This window comes from Zalophus californianus, chromosome 4 (genome assembly GCF_009762305.2).
Source record: "Zalophus californianus isolate mZalCal1 chromosome 4, mZalCal1.pri.v2, whole genome shotgun sequence".
NCBI classification, from domain to species: Eukaryota; Metazoa; Chordata; class Mammalia; order Carnivora; family Otariidae; genus Zalophus; species Zalophus californianus.
In genome coordinates this window covers 138,399,802-138,421,450 of record NC_045598.1, presented here as the reverse complement: position 1 = coordinate 138,421,450, position 21,649 = coordinate 138,399,802, and the positions used below count along the sequence as shown (strand labels likewise).

Sequence of the window (21,649 nt, the reverse complement as noted above, 5' to 3'; positions counted from 1 at the left end):
CATAATGTTTGTCCTTTCTTATGTTCTACATTTTATAGTAATTGATTTTCAGAAATTAAACCAATCTTGCATTCTTAGGATAAGTGTCATAGGGTATAATCCTTCCTGTATATTGCCTGATTTGGTTTGCTAGTATTTTGTGGAGGATTTCGCATCTATGTTCATAGGCAATACTGATCTGTAGTTTTCTTTCTTGTGATGTCTTTATCTGGTTTTATTATCAGAATAATATTGGCCTTGGAGAATGAGTGGTGAAGTGTTCCCTACTCTTATATTTTTTGAAGAATTTATAAATAATTGGTATTACTTCTTCTTTAAAGTTTGGTAGTATAATCAATTATCATTTAAAAATTTTTAAACAAAAATTATGTTTATCTACATATTGATATCTTTGAGTCTCTCTCTTTGCCTGCCCCCTATTTTCTCTGCATTACCAATGGCTTTCTCTACCTGGTAGAGAAGATAAACAGAAGAAGTACCAGATGTTTGTTTGTTTGTTTTTGCCATCTAACACTTGCCCAGAGGCAAGAGGTTCACAGTGAGCCCAGATGCAAGAGATTATCTTTCCCTTTATGTTCACAAAAAAAAAAAAAAAAAAAAAATATATATATATATATATATTTTTTTTTTTTTAGTAAGGACTCTGATTATCCCAGCTTTTGTCAGTGCCATCCATTACTGAACCCATCACTATAGCCAGGGGATAGAGTCTGTGACCAGCTTGCGTCATGTGCCTATCCTTGTTCTCATGCAAAAAGGAAGGAAATCTTTGGAACAGTCAAAAACAATAGCTGCCACCTCACAATTTTAAAAAGAAATTTTACTGGTTGCTTGTAGGTTTCCGAGGTTATTGGCTCACCATAAGCAATTGTGGATCCATTTAGGATAGGATCAAGAAAAATAAGATGAAAGGTAACCTGTTTTCTTTTCTTCCTTCCTGTTTCTAAGGGTCTCACTGTGAATATTTAGAAAAAAAGTTTCTTGGGGCGCCTGGGTGGCTCAGCTGGTTAAGCATCTGCCTTCAGCTCAGGTCATGATCTCAGGGTCCTGGGATCGAGTCCTGCATCGAGCTCTCTGCTCTGTGGAGAGCCTGTTCCTCCCTCTCCCCCTGCTCTTCTCTCTCTCTCTCTGTCAAATAAATAAATAAAATCTTTAAAAAAAAAAGAAAAAGAAAAAAAGTTTCTTGCTTACCATTGTTAGAATGCTCACAGATACAGCATTTTCATTATAGACTCGCTAAAAGTTTAACCATGTTTTTCTGACTCTAACTCTTATTAACTAGCTTATAACCAACAATAAGCTAGTTGTATACCTTGCTAATAGTTTGTGGATGGCATCTATTAACATGAATGTAAAAGTATATATACATATATACTTCTGGTGAGAATCAATAGTGCCATGTTGTTCAGTTCCAGTAAGACCAAGAAGATGATATGAATAAGAGTGACCTGGTAAAATGTCTATTAGTGCTAAGTCACCAGAAGACCATTTCATTCTTTAATTTATTCAACATATTTATTACTAAGTGGATTTATGTACCAGATACTGGAATATAGGGTAAAATAAGTTAGACACATTTCCCACTCTCATAGAATTTAGGAGAGATTCTAAACAAATAATATACAAATAAACACATAATTATAAAAGCTAATAATTTTAATAAATGGAATGTACAGGAAATTATGAGGACCATAAACAGAAACACTTATTGTAGGCTGAGGCATAAAGAAAGGTCTCTTTAAGGAAAGTACCCTTTAGCTGACACCTGAAGGCTGAGAAAGAACCAGACTGAGTTGGGAGGAAAGTATTCCAGGTAGAGGAGAGCATGCAGGAAAGCCCCAAGATGAGAAAGAAGGGCTGGTGTGGCTGGAGCACAGAGCCTGGGGGAACGTGGCAAGAGATGAGGTTGGAGAGGTGGACAGAATCTGAAGAAGCTGAATCATATGGAGCTATGTTGGATTGTATTAAAAAATCTTTAAATTATACAGTTAGGTCAGTGAGAAGGAGTTTATGGAGAAGAATGATATGATTCCTTTTGTGTTTAGGAATGATCGCTCTACCTGTTACACATAGATCAGGTTAGAAGAGGGCAAGAATGGACACAGGGAAGCCAGTCGAGAAGCCAGTCGAGAAGCTATTGCATTAGTGCAGAAAAGATATCATGGACATTTGGACTAGTGGGGTGACAGTTCAGATGAAGAGAAGTGGACAGATTTGAGATATATTTTTGAAGGAGAAGTGAGGCTTCTTGGTTGTAAGGAACAGAAAATGAATGGCTGATTTAACAAAGGATGGAGGTTTTGTTGTTGTTGTTGTTGTTGTTTTGAAAGACTGACAGTTCTGGAAAGGCTGGAGAACCAGGTTAGAAAGTGGACAAGAGAGTGGACAGCCAGAAACATGGTTATGTTCATTCATTCTACAGAACCAGAGCTTGCAACTGGGCTTTTTGACTTCTAAAGTGAGAGCTGTGTGTGCTTGGAAATTCTTCAGACACAGGAAGGCACTGGGCATCCAAAAAATTGGCAGATGTCTGTCATAGTAAGGTATCATAAATCCCATTTTACAAATGTGTAGATAGACTCAGAAATGTTAAGTGATTACCCAGGAGCACACATTTAACAAAGGACAGACCTAAGATGGCTTGGTTTCTGACCCCAAGTGAATTTTTTGTTCTTTATTACCACCATTAGTGTTTATCAGCAAACAATCATTTATTATCACTTACAAATGTGATGCCCTAAATACATTGATAATTCTAATCTCACTTGTTATCTAGCCTCTAAAAAAACCTCAACAGTTAGGCAAATGTTATTAGATAACCTAGATCATTAGAGCATGGCATTTGTTATTCTCTTTTTGCCAGACATTGTTTTTTTTTTTAGAAGTGCTGATGCTTAAATTGGTTGGATTTCACCCAAACAGCAATTACAATTTGATTATGCAAAGTAGTAACTGTCTTCTAATTATAACTCTAAAGCTAAAGAAATCTATTAGCGAACCAGTTGTAACAAAGAAAAAAGAGAAATTTGGCCAAAAATATTCCTAGACCTAACAGCAGTTTATTAGAATACTCCAGATTGTTAGTTTGCTGTTGGAAAAAAATGAACCATAAGGTACTGTTTGTTTTGTGGGGTTTTTAAAATACAATGATGTCATATTTGTCACATGCTGGAAAAGATAAAATCATCTTCTCCTTGTAAGATGCCATTCTGGGAATTGTCTAGTCTAGAAGGAACTTCAGAAATGCATTAACCTTTGAGTTCACAGTTGGGAAATGACCCAAGCTAAAAGCAATATCCTACATGTACAATGGGAAATTGTGAACTAATTTGGCTAGTGTTTTCAGTGGGGTTGTCTACAGTTTCTGCTTTGTGTTATAGAAAAGATCCCTGTGTCAAATTTGGAATTAAATGAGACATAGACAAGATTGCAAACATTACTTCTGAATCTCTAGAAGCATAGCAGTTCCTGGAGCAAATGTTTAATGAAATGTGTTAAAACCTTTTTAGGTCACAAACTCTGTAGCTAATATGAAACTACTGAAAAAAGTGAAAAGGTTAAAAGTTCAGTTTAAGCTTATCTTCGTGAACATATATTTTTTTTAAATATATTGGTGGGAGGATAGGTTAAATAGGTGATGGGGATTAAGGAGTGCACTTGTGATGAGCACCAGGTGATGTATGGAAGTGTTGAATCAGGTGTGAATTGTACACCTGAAACTAATATTACACTGTACATTAACTAACTGGAATTTAAATAAAAACTTAAAAAATATATTGGCAGGGGACTCTAAACATACCTACCTGCGATGGAGAAACACTAATCCAGAACTGAAGCAATCTCCATAACTCTAAAGACCATCTTTTCCAGGAAACCTTTATCCATTTCTGTCCCTTCCCATCATTTTAGTAATTCAGGTCAGCAAGTAACTGTTGTTCCAGTTTTCTTGCTACAGTCTCTGTGTTATGCAGCAGCCAGAATGATGTTTCTGAAACTTAAGTATAATCATGCAAGTAGAGGGATGGAGACAGGAAAATGCTAGGAACCAATATAATTGATATTATGATTTAGTGAAACACATTATGCCATCAGCACACAATCTTGCCAGGGATTCAGATTCTAAAGTCAACAAATAAGTCAAGATTAAGTCGAGACAAAATTATTCTTTAGAGTATCTTCAAACACCGGTGAGACCAGAACCCACCATGAAAGACTTGGGATCTAAAACAGATTGAAAAAGAGACCATTCTTCTCACTCTTCTTATTCTGGGACAAAATTTCATTCAATGGAATGAGGAGGAATTTCTGTTGTGGGGTTTTTTGTTTGTTTTTGTTTGTTTGTTTGTTTTTTTAAGTAGCTCTCTTTTCCTGCCAAGTGCCTAGAGTTTAAGTTGAATTTTTGTAATTTAAATGCATATGTGCTGCAACTCTACTCTCCAAATATCCTACCAAAATCTGAAGGAAATTAGTAAGGTAAGACGGTAAACCTAAAACTGCTGGTTTACCAGCAGTCCTCTTTCCTGTACTAACACTGATAACATTGACTGATGTTATCTTTATATTCGTATTTATAGCTTAGGAAAGCTTGTGTTTTGTGATATACATTTGGCTCAGGTTGTGTGTGTGTGTATGTGTGTATGCATGTGTGTTTGAAAGAAAACTTTATATACATATTTGTGTTGACCTTAAATATGACATTTAAAATTAATCAATTTCCAACAGTTGTGTGGTATATCCCTTTATTATAAGCACACAGTAGTGCCAAATTAGAATATGCCACCTATTTAGAATTGCATTGTGAATTTTGGATTTTGGTCATTACTATGAATTTTTAAAAGAATTAATAATTTGTGTCATTTTGCTATTAATGAAGAACATATTCTCTGGATCCATTGGGTAGTTATGATGTAATATACTAAACATATGATGTTCAGGCATTGTAGACATCACTTCCAAAGAGTCCTTGGGTAATGAATAAATGTATACCATTTCCGGCAACAAAATGGAGATTTGACAACTGAGAGTTCAGGGGACCAGGAGCACCTACTGTGCTAGGTGGGCCACTGGCTTTGTTGCACAGGCTGGGCATATGGGACTGTTCCAAAATGCTTAGGTGTGTCATTATTCTGCTTTCATACTACCAGTGCCATAAGTTGCCTCTGCACAATTGGTTTATGTTTAGATTTTATGTAACATCTTTCCTCCCTACACCTGTTCAAAATTTACACATGTAGTGGAAATCACTGGATTCCTACTCCCTCTCACTCTCCACCTCCTTCTGCCAATATAGATTCTGTATTCTACTTTTATCACAGAAAGGCAAACAATAAGGAAATAGGATGTTGGTCATGATTATTTAAAAAGAATCACATTTGAAAATACTAGCAAACCGAATCCAACAATACATTAAAAAAAGTCAATTACCACGATCAAGTAGGACTTATTCCCTGGAGGCAAGAGTGGTTCGGTACACTTAAATCAATCAACATGATACATCACATCAGTAAGAGAAAGGATAAAAACCGTATGATCACTTCAATAGATGCAGAAAAAACATTTGACAAAGTACAACATCCATCCATGATAAAAGCCCTCAACAAGGTACGCTTAGAGGGAACATACTTCAACATAATAAAGGCCATATATGAAAAACCTATAGCAAACATCATATTCCAGGGGGAAAAACTGAGAGCTTTCTCCCTAAGGTCAGGAACAAGATAAGGATGTTCACTCTCACCACTTTTACTCAACATAGTACTGGAAGTCCTAGCCACAGCAATCAGACAGCAACAAATAAAAGGCATCCAAATGGAAGGAGGAAGTCAAACTTTCACTATTTGCAGATGACATAATACTATATAAAGAAAACCCACAAGACCCCACTAAAAAACTACTAAAGCTGATAAATGAATTCAGTAAAGTCTCAGGATACAGAATTAATGTGCAGAAATTTGTTGCATTTCTATACACTAATAATGAAGCAGCAGAAAGAGAAATTAAGACAACAATCCCATTTACAATTGCACCAAAAATAAGAAGATACCTAGGAATAAACCTAAGAGGTGAAAGATCTATACTCTGAAAACTATAAAACTCTGATGAAAGAAACTGAAGATGACACAAAGAAATGGAAAGACATTTCATGCTCATGGATTGGAAGAACAAATGTTAAAATGTCTGTGCTACCCAAAGCAATGTACAGATTTAATGTAATCTCTATCCAAATACCAATAGCATTTTTCACAGAACTAGAACAATCCTAAAATTTATATGGAACCACAAAAGACCCCCAAATAGCCAAAGCAATTTTGAAAAAGTAAAGCAAAGCTGGAGGCATCACAATTCTGGACTTCAAGTTATATTACAAAGCTGTAGTGATCAAAACAGTATGGTACTGTATGATTTCACTCATATGTGGAATCTAAGAAACAAAACAAGCAAAGGAAAAAAAGAGAGAGGGAGAGAGGCAAACCAAGAAACAGAGTCTTAAATATACAGAACAAACTGATGGTTACCAGAAGAGAGGTGGGTAGAGAGATGGGTTAAATAAGTGATGAGAGATTAAGGGAGGCACTTGTGATGAGCATCGGGTGATGTATGGGAGTGTTGAATCACTATATCGTACACCAGAAACTGATATTACACTGTATATTAACTGGAATTTAAATTAAAACTTTTTTAAAAATATATTTTTAAAAAACAGTATGGTACTGGCACATAGACACATAGATCAATGGAACAGAATAAAAAACCCAATGAACACACAATTATTTGGTCAATTAATCTTGAAAAGCAGAAAAGACTATCCAACGGGAAAAAGACTGTCTCTTCAGCAAATGGTGTTGGGAAAACTAGACAGCTAAATGCAAAAGAATGAAACTGGACCACTTTTTTTTTTTTACACCGTACACAAAAATAAACTCAAAATGGATTAAAGACCTAAATGTGAGATCTGAAACCATACAATTCCTAGAAGAGAGCATAAGCAGAAATGTCTGTGAAATTGGTCATAGCAACATTTTTCTAGATAGGTCTCCTGAAGCAGAGGAAATAAAAGCAAAATTAAACTACTGAGACTACATCAAAATAAAAAGCTTCTGCCCAGTGAAGGGAAACAATCAACAAAACTCAAAAGCAACCTGTGGAATGGGGGAAGATATTTGCAAATGACTTATCCCATAAAGGGTTAGTATCCAAAATATATAAACACCTGATATAACTCAGCCAAAAAACACCCAAAAAACAAATAATGCAACTAAAAATTGGGCAGAAGACATGAAGAGACACTTCTCCAGAGAAGACATACAGATGGCCAACAGACACGTGAAAAGATTTTCAACATCACTCATCATTGGGGAAAAACAAGACTACAATAAGATATAACCTCACACCTGTCAGAATGGCTAAAATCAAAAACACAAGAAACAACAAATGTTGGCAAGAATGTGGAGAAAAAGGAGCCCTCTCGCACTGTTGGTGGGAATGCAAACTGGTGCAGCCCCACCCTGGAAAACAGTAGACCTTCCTTAAAAAGCTATAATAGAATCACCCTACGATCCAGTAATTGCACTTCTGGGTATTTACCAAAAAAAATTACAAAAACACTTATCCAAAGGGATACATGCACCCCTATGTTTATTGCAGCATTATTTACAACAGCCAAATTATGGAAACAGCCCAAATGTCCATCAGTAGATGAATGGATAAGAAGATGTGGTGTATATACATAACAGAATATTATTTGGCCATAAAAAGGAATGAAATCTTGCCATTTGCAATGACATGGATGGAGCTACAGAGTATCATGCTAAGCGAAATAAGTCAGTCAAAGAAAGACAAATACCATATGATTTCACTCATGTGGAATTTAAGAAGCAAAATAAAGGATCAAGGGGAAAAAGAGAGAGGGACAAACCAAGAAACAGACTCCTAACTGTAGAGAACAAACTGATGGTTCCCAGAGGAGAGGTGGGTCGGAGGATGGGTGAAATAGGTGATGGGGATTAAGGAGTTCACTTGTCATGATGAGCACTGGGTGATGTATGAATTGCTGAATCACTATGTTGTATACCCGAAACCAATGTAACACTTGTATGTTAGCTACACTGGAATTAAAATTAAAACTTAAAAATAAAATGAATAAAAATAAAATAAAAAGAACCATGTTTGAGCAGCACTGTCCAATAGAAACTTCACGTGAGCTAAATATATAATTTAAAAATATCTAATAGCTACATTAAAAACAGGAAAAAGGAAATAATTTTAATACTGTATTATTTAACTCAGCATATCCCAAATATCATTGTTTCATGTAATCAATATAAAAAGTTATTAGTGAGATATTGTACATTCTTTTCTCACATACTAAGTCTTCCAAGTCCGGTGTATATTTTACTCTTACAGAACATCTCAATTTGGACTGTAGGTTGATATCCAAATATCAATTTGGAAGGTCTACTGTTTGGCGCATTTTGAGTGACTGATAGTCTCATGTGGCTAGTGGCACCTGCATCAGACAGTGCAGCCTTAGAATAAAACATCTCGTGATTATACGTTTCAGCCCAGCTTATCATTTATGTCCGAGACAGTGCTTTCTCTCTTTTTTCTACCCAAACACACATGAAGAGAACTCCTCACCCACACTGATAAAGGTGGAACGGTGGCTTCCTATGCCAGTATTTCTTAAGGGTCATGGAGGAGGAAGGAGCATCCCAGTAAGGAAAGGACAATTCAGCATCTATGGGCCAGGGAACATTTAGCTGTGAAAAATCTGCAGCATGATTCCAGAATGTCTTCTAAAGGGAGAATGACTCCCAGTCATGAATAACTGATGTCTTTACAAGTAGTATTATGAAGATGTTTGAAATCCATCTAAGTCAAAGAAAGGTTAGACTGGTATCGTGACAGACCTGGGTCTTTGAAAACATAAAGGCTGCTGCATTACCACAGTTTGCAAGTGCCTCTTCAGTTATTAGCCGATGTACCCTGCCATTCCCTATGGCAGCAACCGTGAGAACAGTACAGGCATGCCAAGTCAAGGTACTTGAGGCTCAGCCCTGGGTTACCATCCTCAATACATTTGCTTATGCTTTTTGATACAATAACAAAACAGTTAATATATACTACTTGTAAACTAGGAAATGCAAAAAATATATCAAAACCTTTTCAAGACTCCCAAGTACAAGCGGTTTACTTTGTTACTGGCTTAAACTGTTACCAGATTGTCTTTTTAAATATTAACTTTTTTTCCTCCTACAAATTAAGTTCTGGGTGGAGAAGTGTTAAGGGCTAAGGCTGGACAGTTAGGCTTAACCTGAAATACTTTTTGGAATGTGATTTTTATCTGTTAGGTGATGGAGAGCTATTCCAGTGACACTTTAGACTGACATTTCAAAACAGTCATCTGGTATGCTATGGGGAGGAGTCAGGGAGGAAATACATACATGTTTTGACACTGAAGGCAGAAAGAATAATTAGGAGGCAGGTGTAGAATCAGAGAGACCATCATGAAACCTTGAAGCAGGACAGAAGCATCGGGCAAGAAGGCTACTATGTTCAAGAGAGTGTGGGGTGTAGACTACAGAATTTGTGGGGGAGTAAAGCAGACGGGGAGCTTCATAAAGATGAAAGGGTACTCGGAAATTCTGGCTTGGACATCTTCAGGGAGAAAGTGGTTAGTGATGCTATTCAAAAAAATAATTCAGAAGTCATGTGAAAGAAACTAGATGTGGGTAGAGGGAAATAGGTGCGTTTTTGCAGACATGGTGACTCTTTTAATGCAACTGTAACAGAGGCCTACAGACTGTGAACACTTCCAATGCACAATACCTGTATTCATGAAGAATGGTATATAGACCAACTTAAGTAGTCAAATCATAATCATAATGTAAGTAAATGTACTGCAAGTGCTGGCTATTTTAAGATATTTTGTTTTAAAGTAAATACCACTTCTCTACATCTTGATTTTCATTTCACATTGGCTTTTCTTAAGACAAGCTTTACTTGCACAGCTTAATCCCTAAATGATGAAAAGATTCTGATTGCTCTTCCTCACTCAGGATTTGTTTTGACTGGATTTGGCAAACATTCGCTTCTTCAATGGACTGCATAAACTCAGCTTTCCTAAATCAACCCCAAAGATAGTATGCAGCCATGTAATAGATTTGCCTAATTTTGCTGCCCCTTTCTAAGAATAACATCTCATAAGGTCACCTGCTATTTTCTACCACCCATTTGCCGCCATGTACTACAAAGTGCACAAAGTGGGGCTTTCATCTACAGAGTGTGAGATTTCATCAAATTGTGGTAGAAACATACATTTTCATCCCTTGGGATTGATTATACCAGGATAGCTGTAATCTTTCATGTTACTTGGATGTGACCAGACTTTATCAAGTTCTTTAAAGGCCACTAAATAAAACCCAGCACTGAACATTAAATACTGGAAGCCGTGAACTGTTTTTGGAAGAACTGTGCTCTCTAACCACAGTTGGCCAATACATTAACCATGTGGTTTTCAAAATATCACCTCAGTTCTTTGCACATGAAATGTAATTTCACAAATACTAAGCAGGTACTGTTAAGGATCATACAGAACTAGCACTGCTGAAAGTGCCAGACAGCTGCACGTTTACAAGGAGGGGTGGACACATGAGCAACCCGGCATTCAGCTCATGTTGAGCCTCTCAACTTTACCAGGGAGTGTTACCCCCATTGAAAGCTATGTATTTTTTAAGAATTGGGTTCCCCCACATGTTTATCTTTCAAGGCTAACAAGTGTCCCTTTTGAGCCATTCTTAACACATAAATAGTGCAGTCTTATGTCCCTCATATCCACAGATAATGATACAACTTGAAAATTAACAGTGGAGTTGCAGGAAAACATGGCTACACATCTGAAAAGAAATGCATTTTGTGATTCATCACCAGTATGTTAACTCTGCAGTCCATGTTCTCATTTGATTAACAACTGACCCTTTCTCTGTAGGCAATTTAAACAAAATAAAGTAAAATTCTCAACTTAAAAAAAAAAAGTATTTCGCTCTCAGTTGCAGATCACTTTGGGAAGAAAGTAAGTTCAAACAATAAGAGTTCTTGAAGAGTGTGTTCCTATATTGAAGATAAAATATCTTAGAAAACAGAACTGGGGGTGCCTGGGTGGCTCAGTCGTTAAGTGTCTGCCTTCATCTCAGGTCATGATCCCGGGGTCCTGGGATCGAGCCCCGCATCAGGCTCTCTGCTCCTTGGGAAGCCTGCTCCTCCCTCTCCCACTCCCCCTGCTTGTGTTCCTTCTCTCACTGTGTCTCTTTCTGTCAAATAAATAAATAAAATCCTAAAAAAAAAAAAAAGAAAGAAAGAAAAGAAAACAGAACTAGTAATTAGGAGGGAGGAACTTGGGTGTTTTACTGCTTGCTGATCACAGGAGGTCCCTTGATCTTCTCTGAGTGTCCAGGGCCAGGCGTGGCATGTCTTCCTTCCCCATGGAAGCCTGCCTTTCTGGCCATATCCACTTTCTCTCCACCTAGCTGGGGAGTTTCCCTGCTCGCAACACTGTCCAAAGCCAATGGAGGTACCTGTGCTTCCCTTAGATACCATCAGGCTGGATGGCGAAAACCAAGAAGATTTAGAACTGTATTGCCTTCTTCAAGACTAGGAAGATTCAACAATCTGCTGAGGTTAAGAGGAAGTAAATGCCCGTTTTGTGCTCTTGAAATATTCAACTCATGTTTACACAATGTTAGTTTGCTTATTATATTACTATATCAAATTTCAGTATTTTTGTAACCACAGTAATGGATGTGAAAACACAGGTCATTCCTCTCATCAAGGAATCGGATGATGGTGTACTATATATTTACATTTACGTTTTTATATTTTGACTATTTTCTATGCAAACAAATGAAAAATACATGAAGCAGATCTGGTATAGTCATAAAGAAGCTAAGCTGGCATATGTATTGCCCACATTTGCTACTCGAAGAATGTTGGTTCATTGTCTGCTGGCTAACTTTTTTTTGGGGGGGGGGGGTTAGTTATTGGATAACCACTAAGAAGTTTATTGGATGTCCACTTAGAAGTAACAGTTGTGGTATGCTGTCGCAAGGCCTATCCTATATAACATGCAGTAGCTTTCTTTTTCATTATTTAAAAAATACCCTTTTCTTCACCAAATAGGTGTTCTGTAAGAATCTGATGAAATGAGTTCTTAGCTATTACTACAGACTGTGGGGCCTTCCTGCTTCATTCATCAGATCATGGCCAACTCCACTTAGCAGTGATGGAGAGCAGCAGTCCCTAGACCCACCTGAATGTGGTACCCAGAGACAAGGTTACTGCCTCCTCTGGACAAGCAAGTGGCCAGGTCAACACATCTACTAAGGAACAAGTTTTCACAGCTTTTCACTGATATGTGTGATGTTTCTGGGCTCAGAATTTTCTATATTGAGTCACTCCTTCTGTTGCCACCCTCGTAAATACAGGGAGACATTATTATGTTGGAATTATGCTGCTTGCATTTCCTTTGGAATCATGCCCAGCTGAGCTCACCGAGTCTGCTGTTGGCTTCCTTTGATCTCAAAAGTGAAACCACACCAGTTTGCAAGTGTGCTCCAGCATCCATACCAAAGACGCAGAGCTTCTGCTTCAGTCATTCCTCCAATGTGTGATGAAACTATACAAAGTGAGAAATGATTTATTTATGTATACATGGTATCAGCCTGAGGACAACATGGCCCTGAGTAGCAGGTGTCACATCTAGAAGTGACCCAGTGGCAAAGATATTTGCTATAAAGGATGCCACTCTGTTTAGTGTCAGTCTTATTGTTTATTAACCCTAGTCAAAATGAGGCAGAAGTCCCTCCATTTGCAAAGATCAGTTGGTGGCTTGAGAATGGCTTTCGCTCTTGGTTAGGGTGTCTTGTCTCCATATTATCAAATCTCCAGATGTCCTATTTGGTTTCAGAAGAACCAGTCTTAATGAGGGGAAAAAAAAATCTTCCCAGACTAGAAATTTTAAAACACTGAGTTTTTCTGAGCCTATGACTGAAACTTCAAGTCCAAATATGTTGGTTGCTTCTTTATTTCCCAGACTCTGAGTAATTTAATTATTGATTCTAATTATCCACATAAAGGAAAAACACAAGCCTTTTCTTCAACCTACCTGGGCTAGAAGTAAAATAGGCTATTTTGTCCAGATGATACCTGCAAAACATATTGGGTGTCTACACTATACGAGCTGTGGTCAAGCTGAGTGTGATGGTCATTGTGTTGGGCCAAAGCCAGGTTTTATATCTCACAGAGCAGGAGGAATTATGAACATCTTAAAAATCATCGGGTCCATCCATATCATTTGAAAGTTGGGGAAATCAGCTTTCTTTAAAGCTAAGAGTTTGAGTTTGAATAATGGACTTAAACACTTTCTAAAAGCTGATTTTTCAGATTTTGCCACATTTTCATTTGTAAGGCAGCACTTAAAATTCATCGAGCCCGACTTTATTTGCTGATGTGTTAATAGTCTTCCTTCTTGTTTGAGAGGAAGAGATGCTACTTTCTGCTCCATCCTATGAAACACACCACCTGCTTCACCAAGCTGGAATGTGGTATTTTTCCACTAAGGAGTGCACTTGTTTTTGCAGTTAGAATGCAGCAATGCTGTTTGAAGACCACACTGATGATGGCAGAAGATCAAAGGTGGGAGGTGGTAGCATGTGGCAGCTTAGGGGATGAGCAGGGCAACCAGGGTGGTGCATTGCTGTGTGCAGAAGCACAGGAACCCAGTGAGAATCCTAGAGTTAGGGAGAAAAATTAAAAATCAAAATAGGCATAGTTTCATGTAAATCTGGCCATTCTAGGTGGGGGAGGGGAGGCCATGGTTACTATAGTCAGAGTTAAGATCAGGGATACTAATTTGATGGATAGAACAACTCATATTTGTTTTATTCCTCTTCCTTTGGACACTAAAAACAAATGAACAAATTTTAAGCAAATTTAGCAACAAGAAAAAAATTAATAATCCTACAATGAGAAAGATGATATCTAATTTTAATGATCTTTCCTTGACCCTCAGGGGCTTTATTTCTCTTAGTTGACTGAAATTACTCCCAAGCAATTTTCTAAGAGGACATGTTAAATCAAGGCTGGGTCCCCCATGATTCCAATAAGACTCTGCATTTGAGTTGGTGTTGGTTCCAGATTGTGGGCTTGGGAATGCAGTGCTGTGTCTTCACAGCGAACAGGGAGTTCCTTGCTTCCATTTGGTCTCCACCTTCCCCAGAGCTGCAGCATCACAAGCCAGAAGTGGCGGGGGGGGGGGGGGGGGGAAGCATGGATGGCAGCTTTAAAGGCAATGATAATTCTATTAAGTGACAAGGTGGCTCCCCAAGCTTGAAACCTCCACAGCAGGCAACTGGTCTAGTGATCAAGGGTGAGGTTTTATATACCTAGTCTTTGCCTGCTTCAGTGGTAAGATACTTGATTTTTACCATTTGATCATGTTACTTATAGTTACATCCCAGTAGCATTTTAACAGGAAGAATCATAAGCCTTAGTAGTCACTAGCTGGATGCCTGCAATGGTGACAGAAATAAGAGGAATTAGTAAAAAACCAAACCAAAACAAAAATTACAAAAACACAAAAAATCAAGTGGTATAGTACAGCGTATATACATTGGTCCATGATGAAGTTTTCGGCCTAATGGACAGCCTTTTGTTTTGTGTAGTTCCTACATCTTCAGTGTTAAAATGCCTTTTCTTTTATGGAAACATGGTGACAGATGAAAGGTTGTTCTTAATATTTAAACTGTGGGCAACTTAAAACATGAGTAACTTCATGTTAGGTTCCAATTTTTTTAATATTTCGAGGTCTTAAAATTCTAAAGTCTGGAAACTAGAGGAAAGAACTATCCCCTAACAGTTAGTAGACTTGTATTTTTTCTACTCTATTGACTGCATACTCTTGGTAAACAAAAATCTCCATTTTGATATCTGTTTTTATAGATGTTTTAGGCACTTGGACCAATTGAGCTCTTAAACTCTCTTCCAGAATGGATAGTTAGGAAACATTAGGATTCATCATCGAATATTGCCTTATCTCTGGAGAATTCAGCATTTACCTTAGAGTTCAGGTCTATAATGAAAAGATAAATCCAATCCTAAAACAATTTATGACTTAATTTAATGCTCAAGCATAAGACATTATTATAATTATTTTCTTGCAACTTTTAATATGTGTTATTGGATAACCTCCTACAACTTAGAATGTTAATAATTTCCAGGTTTTATTTGTTTTTTTAAATAAGAACCAATTTTTCAAAGAAGCAAATGGTTATGCTATTTAAAGAACACAGGTTTTATAGCAGTCAAAATCAATTTCTTTCAATGGATGATTAGTATCATCACCAGAACCCAAGCCCCATTCTACCCATAAGAGGCATTTAGAAATGTCTAGGGGACAGTTTTGGTTGTGCAAAATATTTCTGCACAGTGACTAATTCTCCTGCCCCAAATGTCAGTACACCCTCATTGAGAAACATTGGCTGATTTCGTATTTATGATAAAATAGTGGAATAATGTTGGACATAATATGATTATTACACTAACTACACAAATACTGTGTACCAATATTATTATACAATACTGAAGATAAAGTATCATTTAACCTCAAATGAGCCTTACTATGAATCAGAACACTGTTCCAACGCTGTCTTTTGAGGGATTTATTTCTCTTTATAGCTTAACATAATGTGGAAGTGTATTTTCCATGTTCCAGTCAGTCCTGGGTATATTTGGCTGATAGTTTGAAGAAATAAAATCTTCCTGCAGCCTTCAGTTATTAAAATAGAATCAACCACCCACTCATTTTATTACATTCGGTGGAATGTTTTTGAATGACAGTGTATTTTAATTGGTCTCTAGCTGGTTTATAACCCCTTGTTTTATATTTCACATTTTATATCTCAAAATTATAAGTTACAATCCCATTTTTATACTGTGCCATTTAAACAGAGTGAACAGCATTTTTTCAAAATGGAAAAGGCAAGTTCCATTCAGAAACCCAAGGTTATTCATTTTCATTTTCTCCACGTTTTTAGGTGCTGGTGCTTCCCGTCTGAAGTTCTGTGTGTTGGGCTGGGGGATGGGTTGGGAAAGGGGAGAGATTCCCGCATGTCTGGATTCTCTCTGCAACCTGGAAATGAGATATGTCACCTCATTTCCAGGTTTTGAATGCAGATTTGCTCAGTTCTGTATTCACCCTGTGTACTTCCCTCCCCAAGCAAGGCTTCATGATCCATCCATGTACTCTGGCTCTTCGCTTTTGTTTTCATAAACTTACATGAAAAAATTCCTTGGAATTCTGCTCATTGGACCATAGAGACCAGACAGGGAGGATAGTGCTAAAGTTTTTCCTCCAACCCCAAGCCTCAAGTTACACCTCACTTTCATCATTTTACATATCTACCATCACTGGTTCACTTCTTGAGAATGGTAATTACACATCCACTTGTCGGTTTGTACCCAGGCGCAGCTTTGTGTGTGTCCAAACAGAAGCGGAATCTGTAATTAACTGTGCACTTGTTTGTAAAGACCTTGGCAGTTTTACTGTTTGATCGCCTTTATCTAGGCGTTTTGGTTTCATGTTATATAACTTTCTCCCCAGGAGTAGGTGAGACATTGTTAGGAAATTAAAATAACTTTTTTGTTTCTTTCAGCGTGATATCTTGCTGCCCCAAGGAGTTCTTTTCTTCTGAAGAGTATATTTATATTGGGTTGTTGGCTCTCTATGGGCTGTTTCCAAGAAAGATCTTTGAAATGTTGAACTATAAGAGGAACAGCAGTTTTCTTGGACAGTCAACTTGATCTGATAGCTTTCTTATTTAATTTCACCATAAGAATCAAACTGTGAGTTATTACTACATAGGTATATTTCTTCATAAGGCTAATGGAATTGAAGAAACTCAAGCTTCTGCCCTAATATTACTTGTATTTGAAAGAAACAGGTCGTCCAAGCACAAAAGTCCAAATACACCAAAGCAATATTAAGAATTATTTAGCAATAATACATTTCTCTTCCTCTGTGGTGTGCGTACCTCTTGTGTATTTGTATTTGCATTGCCTAGACTCCCTCAGTTTTGTAACTGTGTTATCACTCAGTTTTGTCCAAGTGATGTCAATTTTCTTACTCTTGACACCAAGTGTAGATTTCAGATATTGTCTATGTAGTGATTCCTACCCAATTGCAACACTTAGTGCAAACGTCTTTGCCACATTATTTGAAATTCTTCCCCTTTCTTGCTTATATTGGATATTATCCAATGCACTTTAGCAAGTAGGAACAAATCACCCTTCTTCCATGGATGAAGAGGTGACACTGCATTGTCTCAGATAACCAGTTGCTTTTTCCTTGCCAAATCAAAACAAGTAACTCTTCTCAGTTTCCATCCTGGCACATAGAAAGCAATCAGTAAAAAGAATGAATGAGACCTCCTTCATTTATTGTGGTGGGCTCTATTGTTGATGATCCCTTTTTGCTTATTACTCCTTTCCTCTTATGCATTTAACTGTGCTTTTTATTATATTGAAATACACAATCATTTTAAACAATTTGTAAGTATAGATAAGCAGAAGAAACAAAACAAAAAGCACCCATAAACCAGTATTAGGTGATAACTACTATTAACACCTTGATGTGTATTTTTCTGTTCATTCCTTTAGATTTACATATACAAAGCATACTTATTCCAAATAATAGTTTTATATGACGTGTAATTTTTTGAACTTTTAAAATATATATTATAATTAATACATTGCAGACAAATTTTATGAATATTTATCTCCATTCATCTAGAACATAAATTTAAATTACATCATACGTATATACTATTTTTGTTTAACCATTACCCTAGTGGCCATTTTGGTTGTTTCCATTTATTTATCATCACAAGTAGAATTGTAATTTACCAAACTGGTTATCTGTTGCAGAATAGCAAGTTGTTCCAAATCCCTACTGACTTAGAACAACACAAATCAGTTTCTGTAGGTCAGGAATCTGGGCATGGCTTGGCTGAGTCCTCTGCTTCAGGATCTCTCACAAATCTACGGTTAAGGTGTTGGCCAGGGATACTGGCACTTCCAAGCTCATGTGATTGTTGCAGAATTCACTTCCTCAAGGGCTGTTGGACTGAGGGCCTCAGCTCCTAGCTGATTGTTAGCTGGAAGTGACTCTCAGTTCCTTACCATGTGGGCCTCCCCAGCATGCCAACTTGCTTCAGCAAAGCCAGGAAGAGGAGTCCTTCTTTACTCCTGATGTGTTAAAAGGATATCATGCATTTACTTTGCCAGGGAGAGAGTCTGCCAGCAAGACAGAAGTCATAACCTTATGTAGCCTAATCAAAAAAGTGATATACCATCACCTTTGCTGCATTCTGTTTCTTAGAAGCAAATCACTAGGCCAGCCCACACTCCAGGGGAGGAGATTATACAAGGGTGTGAATACCAGGAGGTAGGGATGATTGGGAGTAATTTTAGAGTATGCCGCCAATGTTAACTATCTTGTAGCTAAGCCTTGTGCACATTCTTATATATTTCTAACTGATAAACCTGAGAAAAAATATTCCTGATATGAAGGGGGTTTTGATGTCTGTTGCAAAATTGCAGTGCAGAAGTTGTTCAAGTTTGCATTCCCACCAGCAACTGCACTCCAGAAAATCTGAGCAGTTCTGTTTAAAATCTTTATCAATCTAATAGGTGAAAATGGTACCACCCTGAATCTCTTTACTTTTACTTTCATGATATCGAACTTTCCAGCATTCCTGCCTACTGAACTTTTCCTTTCTGTCTCTTTTCTTAGTCTTTTCTAACCCCATATAAGATGGTACCCCAGGGCTCTGCTCTTCAGCCTTGTTTTTCTTTTTCCAGTCATTCAGCAAATGTTTGAGGGCTGACAATGTCCCGTACCTTCAGTGAAATCACCTACTCCAAGGTCAGGCACCCCCACTGTGAGCTGATTCCCAAGCAAAAGTCCAACTTGGCCCTTCTCCTGGATTTCGTTCCCATAGTTCCAGCCACCTGCAGATGTATCTACATGGATGTCCCAGACATACCTCAAACTTCACCTGTCCACCTGACCACATCTCTTCCTTGGCCCTTTACTCTCCACAACATGTGCTTCCCTTCCTAGCTGTCCCTTGTTTCCTTTCCGGCAGTACACTTTCAGCCCAGGTGAGTGTACACATAAAACTCATCCATGGGAGCCATAGGTGGGTTCTCCCAGAGCAGCGTAAGGAAGCCTTTTGGAGTAGGGGAGTTCAGTGAGCCATGTTCTCCAATGAATCAGGCTGCTAGTAAGACTATGGTTCCCATAACTGAGATTCAGTAGTCATCTCTCTACTAAGAATGAGCCACCAAGGTTCTAGTCATTTCTTGCACCCACAATAGCCTGCCCCTCTGATAATGTATAACGCTGGGCCCTGCATTGATCGCCTGCTCCGATTGGTGGTGGAAATCTCTTTCCCCTTCTTGGGAAGATTTTGCTGTTTATTTCTGCTTAAGGATCTCCAGGGACAGGGATTGCTCTAGCTCCGGATACACTATCATTCCACTTTACCTCTACACGTACTCCTCTGTCACAAATGTGCAGTGTGAGCAGAAGGTCCTTCTTCGATATCCTCTTTTACCCGAAAGTGCAAGGAGGTTTTCACATGGAAAATATTCTTTTATATTCCTCACTCTCATTTTAGTTCTATTTCACCTGAATACATTGGGCAGAGCAATCCCTTTTTTCCTCTCAATGAGCTGAAAGATCCCATGCGTGTCCTAAACCAGCTCCACTTCAACCCCCAACCTTGTGCTGCATCCTAAAATACTGCGTGAGCTCTTTTCTTCATTCACTCCCCTCCACCCTGAGACATGGGCCTTGTGATGTACAGTTTCTTTTTCTTTCTTCACAAAGGTCTCTCAACCTGGATTTTTGGTCCATTCTTCCTTAGTTGTCTGCAGCAACTTCTGTGTTTCCTCCTACCTTAGTCCTTGCCCTTTCCCTTTGGTACCCCACAGCATCCTCCAGAAATCTTAGTTCCAACGCCCTCAGAGATTGCCCACTGTGTCCGTTGTGCTCCCACTCAAACCTGCACCCCATCCTTTCACCTGGGACTTCAGCACCTGCCTTGAGCTTCTTCCTGCTTCTCTCTCTGTGCTGGCACTCATCCCGTAGGCTCCTGCCGTACGGGTCTTTCTCTCATGTCATGGTCACCTGGTCAGTTCCTCACCCATAGTTTCCCATTTCCCACCATTGTTTTTTTTTTTTTTAAGTCTCTAAATGGACCCCATCTTTGTGTATGTAATTTTTATTTCCTGTAACTTTCTGACATACTGTCTTCACTGTTCATCACTGTCTTTTGCCCTTGGTTATTCCTTCCCCCATCCCTTTCATATCTTCCTTCCCCCCACTGATCTCATGTCCCACCCATCCCCAAGGTCCAGCGCAAGGCCCATCTGCTCTCATTCCAGCCCAGGGAACCTCCACCCTAACTGCTCAATATAGTAACCTGCAGTATTTTCACCCGGGCCTGATCCTGGAACAATTGAAACCTGAACTCTTGTGTGAGACTCAGGCAGCTTTCTTTTTTCTGAATTCCCCCCATTTGTTACTACTGCGCACTAACCAGTGAGAATAGCAGCTTCTAGCTGATTTAACACAGGGACAATGCTGTGGCTCTTAGAGCAAGCCCCATGGAGCTCCACCCTGTTTCCCACCTCGCTTCCTTTTCTTCTCCAATCAGAGGCTGAGGTGTGTGATCATCAGTGAATATCTGTTGACTGACAAGTCATTTGATTTTAACATACAAATAACACACTCATAAAGATTTATCCTTCATCTGTTTCCTCTTGACAGCCTTTGTTGAGTCTAATAATCTTTATCCCCATCAGAGACAGAAGCTCAACCTTGGGATAATGGCAGAAGCTTTAGGGACACTTACTTCATTATATTCACTCAGTGTTTAATTGTTGAAGCTGAACCACATGGGTTTTTTGGGGGGAGAGGTTATTATTTCTGATCTCTGTAGTGTTTTTGGTGTTTACCATCTTTAACAACAAATTTAATTTAGGGGCACCTGGGTCGCTCAGTCGGTTAAGTGTCATGCTCAGGTCATGATCTCCAGGTCCTGGGATCGAGCCCCATGTTGGGCTCCTTACTCAGTGGGGAACCTGCTTCTCCCTCTCCCTCTGCCACTCCCCCTGCTTGTGCTCTCTCTGTCTCTCTCTCAAATGAATAAATAAAATCTTTTTTTTTAATTTAATTTAGCCAGTTACAATACTTTGTCTAAATTTACAATATATTCTACCTACCTAAATATAGTAGCTAAAATTAGACATTAAAACCAAGAGCTATTCCTCTGTCACCACGGCCTGACACGGTGATACTGAGACCCTCTCAGAAGTACCTGTTGGTGTCCATGCTGTGTAGCTCTTCATATTAGGCCAGTTTTTAATCATCTCGTCACTTTAAAATTATCATCAAATTGCTATTTTTCTCTTTCACAGAATCATTCTGTTTTTTCTAATGAGTGTTTTTGGAGTATGTTTACTCACAGTTTCCCTAGGGTTTAGCATTGTGTCATCATATGGGAATGCTCAATAATGAAGCCAATGGGAC

General features: G+C 38.3%; 1 protein-coding gene across 1 annotated transcript in view; it reads left to right on the top strand.

Annotated features, from left to right (window-relative positions):
• The window catches only part of ZNF704 (zinc finger protein 704), a 225,827-nt gene that overhangs the window by 63,823 nt on the left and 140,355 nt on the right, over positions 1 to 21,649 (top strand).